Below are 6,868 nucleotides of genomic sequence, written 5' to 3' on the forward strand. Positions count from 1 at the left end.
CCTGCAGAATGAACAATGGAAGAAAGCGTGAGTATACTAAAGAATTGGGGGAATCCCAAACGGAAAGAAGAAAAAATAAACTGTCTATTCAGAATGTCCGTTTTAATTGAAGAAAAGATTTCCCGGTTTTCCAGGTTTCCAAACGTTTTTCCCGGCTACTAAAATTTTAAAAATCTAACTCTATTTTAAACATTTTTCCATTAAAAATAATAAAAAATAAACAACAAATTTAAGTTTCCAGAAATGTTTTGATAGTTATTAATATTTATTAATTAATATTTAAATACTAGCATTTCAATCTTGTAATACTTTTAACCTATAATATTTTATTAACGAAATAAAACAGTATTTCAGACACGAATTAAATTTTTTTATATTTATTAATTTATTTCAAACAAAAAATGTCTTTTCTATTATAAAAGATTGCTTTTTAATAAAATAACAAAGTTTTGAACATATTATTTGGATTTTCAACATAAAAAGATAAATTACCGACTAAAAAGTGCCATAGTTTATATTTCAATTTAATAAGATGAAATTTATTTTTTTTTAAATTTAACTAAAGTGACGAATTTTCAACAAATAAAGATTTTTAAATCAAGAAAGAAATGAAATTTTATCTAAATTGTAGAACATTCCAGCCAGACGACGAATTATCCCTACAAAAATTAAATTTTCAAACAAAAAATTTCCCTTCAGCAAAAAATTAATTTCCTACGAAAATTAGGTATTCTTACCCAACAAAGATTGAATTTCAAACCAAGAAAATGTTCTTTATACTAAAATTGAAGAATTATCAACTAAAAAATATTAATATTAAAGAATGAAAAAGTTACATTTTCAATTAAAATATTCATTTTAAACCAAAAACAAATGCTTTCCGAGTAAATAGTTAAACTTTCATCCAAAGATTAATTTTCAATTATAAAAAAATTTTTAACAATATAATTTAACTTACACAAGGATTTGAATTTTCAATTAAAAAAGACGCATTTTCAACGAAATAGTTACACTTTCAACCAATAAAATGAACTTTCAACTAAAAATATAAATCTTGAAAAAAAAAGATTTTCCTACAAACTAATTCAACCAAATCTTTCAAAAAAAATAGTTGAATAATCAAGCAAGAATAATAATTTTGAACCGAAAAGTTGCACTTACATAAAAAAATTAACAATTTCTGCTAAAATAGATGAACGACATCGTTACGACATCTTTACGACATTCTATGTCTATGTCGTTTCGGTGTCTTTGCGATATCGTAAAGACATTGTTAGATCATACGACTTATTTGCGATATCATAAAGGCACCTTAACGACACGGACATAGGATGTCGTAAAGTTGTCGTAAAGATGTCGTAACTATGTCGTAAAGACGTCACCAAATTTTGTGCCCACTGGGAATAAATAAGTTTCTACAAAAAACAATGAATTTTTAATCCAAACAAAAAATAAGGTTCTACGGTAAAAATTGAATAATTTTTAATCCAAAAAGATGAATTTCGTTACCCAAAAAGGATATATTTTTATTGAAATAGTTTAATTTTCAACTGTAAAGATCCATTTTTATCAAAAGAAGATTAAATTTCTCTTAAGACTGATGAATTATGAATTTAAAAATAAAAAAGTTTAAGGTTGCATTTTCATCTATGTAGAAAACATTTCAGTTCTTTTTTTAACAGCAAAATATTAAATTGGAACGAAAAGTAAATTTAAAAAAAGTAAATTTTATACAAAATATTTATATTAAAAAAAACAGCACATTTTTCAAGCAAAAAGTATGACTTTTCAACAAAATTTTTTAATTTTCAAGGGTACAGTTTTATTTTTATTTAAGAAAGGTGACATTTCTTCTAAAACAGATAAATTAAAAAAAATTATATCCAGATAAGATTCCAGTTCATTGTCTGACACCCAAATAAGAATTGTAAACAATAAGTCAATTTTCTGCTAAATAGTCGATTTTTTAGTCAAAAAGCATGATTTTGAACGAGATTGTTAGATTTTCAATCAAACACTTGCATTTTTTCCAAGAAAATTTAAATTCCATTCAAACAGGTGAATTTCCAAATCAAAAAGATAAATTTTCAAAAACATAGTTGAATTTTCATCGAAAAAATTTTAATTAACTATTAAATACAAAAATACGAATTTTAAACAAAAAGTAAATTTTGTATGTATTATTTTAATGTTAAAAAAAGAGTTGCATTTTTATCCAAGAATGATGCAGTATTCCTGCTATAAGCTATAAAGTTTTAAATAAAAAAGACCAATTTTCAGAAAAAATAGTTTTATCGAAAAAAAGATCTCAGTTAACTTATCAGCAACAAAATATGAACTTCAAAAAAAGTTTATTGTTCTATGAAAAGGGCTAAAATTTTATCCTAATAAAATCCTTTTTTTCCAAACATTTGAATTGGCAGCCGAAAAGGATGTCTTTTGGAGAAAATTGTCAAATTTTTAACCAAATAATAACATTTATAACTAAAAAGATGATCTTAAGGACAAAGTTTTGGTAAATTTCCCAAAATTACGTACATGAGTGGTGCACCCCCCTTCCTCCTACCGTAACAACTGGTAACAAATTGTCTCGGACCCCCCCTCCTCTCTTTGAGCTGTTACGTAATTTAAGTGCGATCCCTTTTCGATTGAACAGTTTTAAATGAAATGCGGATAAACTGCAAAACTCACAATTGTTAACATTCATAAATTAGAGATAAAAAAATTAGATTAGGTTCAAAAAATATAAATCCACGTTTATATTTTCAATACTCTAAATTAAAGAATCAATAAATTAAATTTAAAAAATTTCGAAATATTATTATTAATTTATTTTAGGTTAGAAACATTAAAATTTTTAATTTTTGCAGTTTAAAAGTTCTTAAATTAGAAGCTAAATGATTTATATTATAAATGGTTTAAGTATCCTTGCAAAGGTTTAAAATTTTAATTCAGTATCTTGAGAAATGTAGAAGTTGTTTACATTTTTTTAATTTTAAAATTATTTTTGTATTTTTTCCAGAAATTTTGAATAACTTTTAAAGTTAATTAAATTTGTCCTACAACTTCTAGAAAATCCTACGAATTTATACAAATTTCCTTCAAATTTCGATTTATAAATAACAATTCAAAATTTATTATTTATAGAAAAAACTAGAGTAATTTTTAGAGATATTTAGAATTTTTAAAAAGATTCAAAATTAATTTATAACTTAAAATGATAATAAATAATGTAAACGAAGTGTCTGTATAGAAACATTTTCTTAATATCCTAGGAAAATTTTTAATGATTTTTCATTTTGAAAAATTATTTGAACAGAATATTAAAAAAGATGATTGAGAAGAGATTGAAGAGATTTTCAAAATTATAGGACGAATTCTATTCATTTTAAAATATGTTTCAAAGTTCTGAAAAAAAATTGTCGCACACTTTGTTTAAATAACTAGACATCATTGAAATTTTAAAATTAATTTTGAATTTTTTCAAAACATCTCAGTTTCTCTTAAAATTACTCAATTTTTTTCTATAAATAATAAGTGTTCAATTATTATTTCTACATAAAAATTTAACCATTTCGCTTACAAATTAAACATTTATGAAACAGAACAATAAAAGTTATAACGTTTAAAGTTCATAAGGTCTGTGAAATGCTAAAGATTTAAAGGTTTCTGTGTCAAAAAATTCAGTTTCAAATTGTTTACTTTAAAATATTTCGCTTCAATTAAAAAAAATGTTCATTGAATTGGTTTAAGATTGAATATTTTCAACAGAAACAATATTTTTAATTTAATAAAAACCTTTAATTACGAATATCTTATTATTAAGTTACTTTTTAAGTTGAAAATAATTTATAAAGTTTCAATCGCACCTTTACATTTTTTTATGGACTAAGACTTTATTCATTTATTTATATTTACAGTTGATAAAATAATACTATTTTTTATTTAAAAATTTTAACTGCAAACGCTTTTAATTTTTAATTGTGTGAGTCTTCGAGCCTGTATTTTAAAATTCTTTAAATTAAAAGTATAAGATTAAAAATAAAAATCTAAAATAAAGAATTTTGAAAGTAAAAGATTTTTGAATCACGCATTGTAAACTGAATGATATAATTGATTTAATTTTTTTTTAATTTCCGGTCAAGAAATAAATTTCCAGATTTTAAAACTCACATGCTTTAGCAGAATTTACACCTTTCTTGGATAAAAATACAACTATTCGGTTGAGAATTCAACTATTTCGTTAAAAATGCAACATTTTTCGTTTAAGAAAAATCGTCTTCTTGGATTGAAAATTAAATCTTTTCCGTAGAAACTTAATTTTTGTTTAAAAATTAATATTTTGATCTTGAAAAATCAAATAGAATCTTTGTTTTATAAACAATAAACTATTTTCTTTTTAAATAAAAATTCATCTGTTTTAAGAGAAATTTAATCTTCTTTGGATAAAAATGCAACTATTTGGTGGAGAATTCAAGAATTTTGTTAAGAAGTCATTCTTTTTGGTTAAAATTTCCAATTCTTTGATTGAAAATTCAATTTTTTCTTTGAAACTTATTTCTTGTTTAAACATTAATATTTTGATCGTTAACAGTCAACTGAAAATTTGTTTAACAGAAAATTTAACAATTTTTTTTTAAATCCCTGGTGAAAAAAAAGTATTAGTAAGTATTGGTTCTAATACTTACCAATACTTTTTTTTAAAATAAGAAATTTAACTGGTTATTCGAAAAGATTTTGTTGTTGTTAAAAATTAAATTTTTAACTGAAACGGTAAATTTATCTTTTTTAGGATTGATATTTTGCAGTGGAAAATTCTGACTTTTTGTGAGGAAAAAAATAATTTTCTGGGTTTGAAATTTCATTGTTGTTGGGTAAAAATGCACCAGTTTCGTGGAAAATTAATTTTTTGCTGAAAAGACATATTTTGGTTTGAAAATTTATTTATTTATTTTTTGTATAAATTTCATCTTTTTTTATTGAAATATAAACTGTGACACTTTTTTGCTGGTAATTTATATTTCTGAAGTTGAAATTCCAACTATTATGTTCAAAATGTTATTATTTTGTTTAAAATTTGATAATTTGTTTAAAAATTATGTTTTATAAGAGAAAAGAAATTTGCAAAAACTTTCGCCTGAAGATTACCTTTTTTGTTATACATTTTAATATTCAGATGAAAATTGAACAATTTTCTTAAAAAGACACCCTTTTTGGTTGCAAATTCAAATTTTTTTGGTTAAAAAATTGAACTATTTTCGTAAAAAATATCATTTTGTTCAAATATCTTATTTTTTGCTGATAAATCATCTGAAATATATTTTGGATTAATTTTTTTCTGGAAATTGGTCTTTTTGATTTAAAACTTTATCTTTTTCACCATAAATATTGCATCTTTCTTGGCAAATTCAACTTTTTTTTATGAAAATTGAACTATTTCCTATAAAATGGTATATTTCTTTCAAATTTGTTTTTTTTTTATGTTGAAAAGTCAATTGGAATCCTTTTGAATGAAACCTAAACTCTTTTTTTTTGAAAATTTGTTTTTTGATCAAAAAATTCACCCCCTTTAGTAGAATTTTCATTTATCTTGGACCAAAAATGCAACTGTTTGATTTAAAATTTAAAAACCAAGTCAAAAATTCATACTTTTTTTTTAAATTCCACTATTTAGTAGAAAATTAATTTATTGTTTAAAATTCTTATTTTTGTGTTAGAATTATGGTTTTAGAAAAATTTCCTCTTTTTTGTATTAGTATGTAACTGTTCGATTGAAAATGCAAACCTTTTTTGAAATGTTGTCTTTTTGATATTAAAAATTCTGCTCTTTTTTGAAAATTTAACTATTTGATAGAAATCTACTTTTTGTTTAAATTTAGTATTCTGGCGATGAAAATAAATCTGCAATATTTTCAGCATAAAAATTCAAATACTTTTTTGAAATTGTAAAAAAAAATGTATTAAAAATTAATCTGTTTAAGAGAAATTTGATATTTCTTAGATAAAAGGTCCACTGCTTGGCTGCAAAAGAAATTGTGTATTAAAAGTAATACTTTGTGTTTAAAGTATATATACATTGGTGTTAAAAATGAACTGAAATCTTTTCTGGATGAAAATTCAACTACTAGAATTTTTTTAAATTAAAAATTCATCTGTTTTAAGAGAAATTTCATCTTTCTTAAATAAATACTGTTTTGTTGAAAATGTTACTATTTCCTAAAAAAATTACGTGTTTTAAATTCGTATTTTGTGGTTGAAAAGTCAACTGAAACCTCTTTTTAGTAAAAATTCAACTTTTTTTTTTAAATTTGTCTTTTTAATTGAAAAAATCATATATTTCAGTAGCAATTGCATTTTTCTTGAAAAAATGCAACTATTTGGTTCAAACTTCAACAAATTTGTTAAAATGGCATTGTTTTCAATTGGAAATTCAACGGTTTCGTTTATAATATTCGGCTTTTTGCATTGAAAATTGAAGTATCTTCGTTGAAAATTTACTTCTTATTTAAAAAGCATATTTTGGTTTTAAAAAGCCGGATTAAATTATTTTTTGGACGAAAATTTAATTATTTTGTTGTTGTGGAAAAACTGTAATTTTAATTTAAAAATTCATCTTTTTAAGTAAAACTTGTATCTTTCTTGGATAAAAATGAACTGCTTGGTTTTGAATTTAACATTTTTGTTAAAAAGTCAGTTTTTTCGGTTGAAAATTCAACTTCTTTGTTGAAAATTCATTAAATTTTTTATTGGAAATTTAACTATCTTTGTAAGAGTGGGACGATGGTCGTGGGGGCTAAAGCGTAGGCTTTGGACCCACTCCTTCGGCTTGCGGGTTCGATTCCCGCCTCGCACTCTGGAAGAGTCTCGG

Source organism: Belonocnema kinseyi, chromosome 9 (genome assembly GCF_010883055.1).
Source record: "Belonocnema kinseyi isolate 2016_QV_RU_SX_M_011 chromosome 9, B_treatae_v1, whole genome shotgun sequence".
In the NCBI taxonomy this organism is placed as follows: domain Eukaryota; kingdom Metazoa; phylum Arthropoda; class Insecta; order Hymenoptera; family Cynipidae; genus Belonocnema; species Belonocnema kinseyi.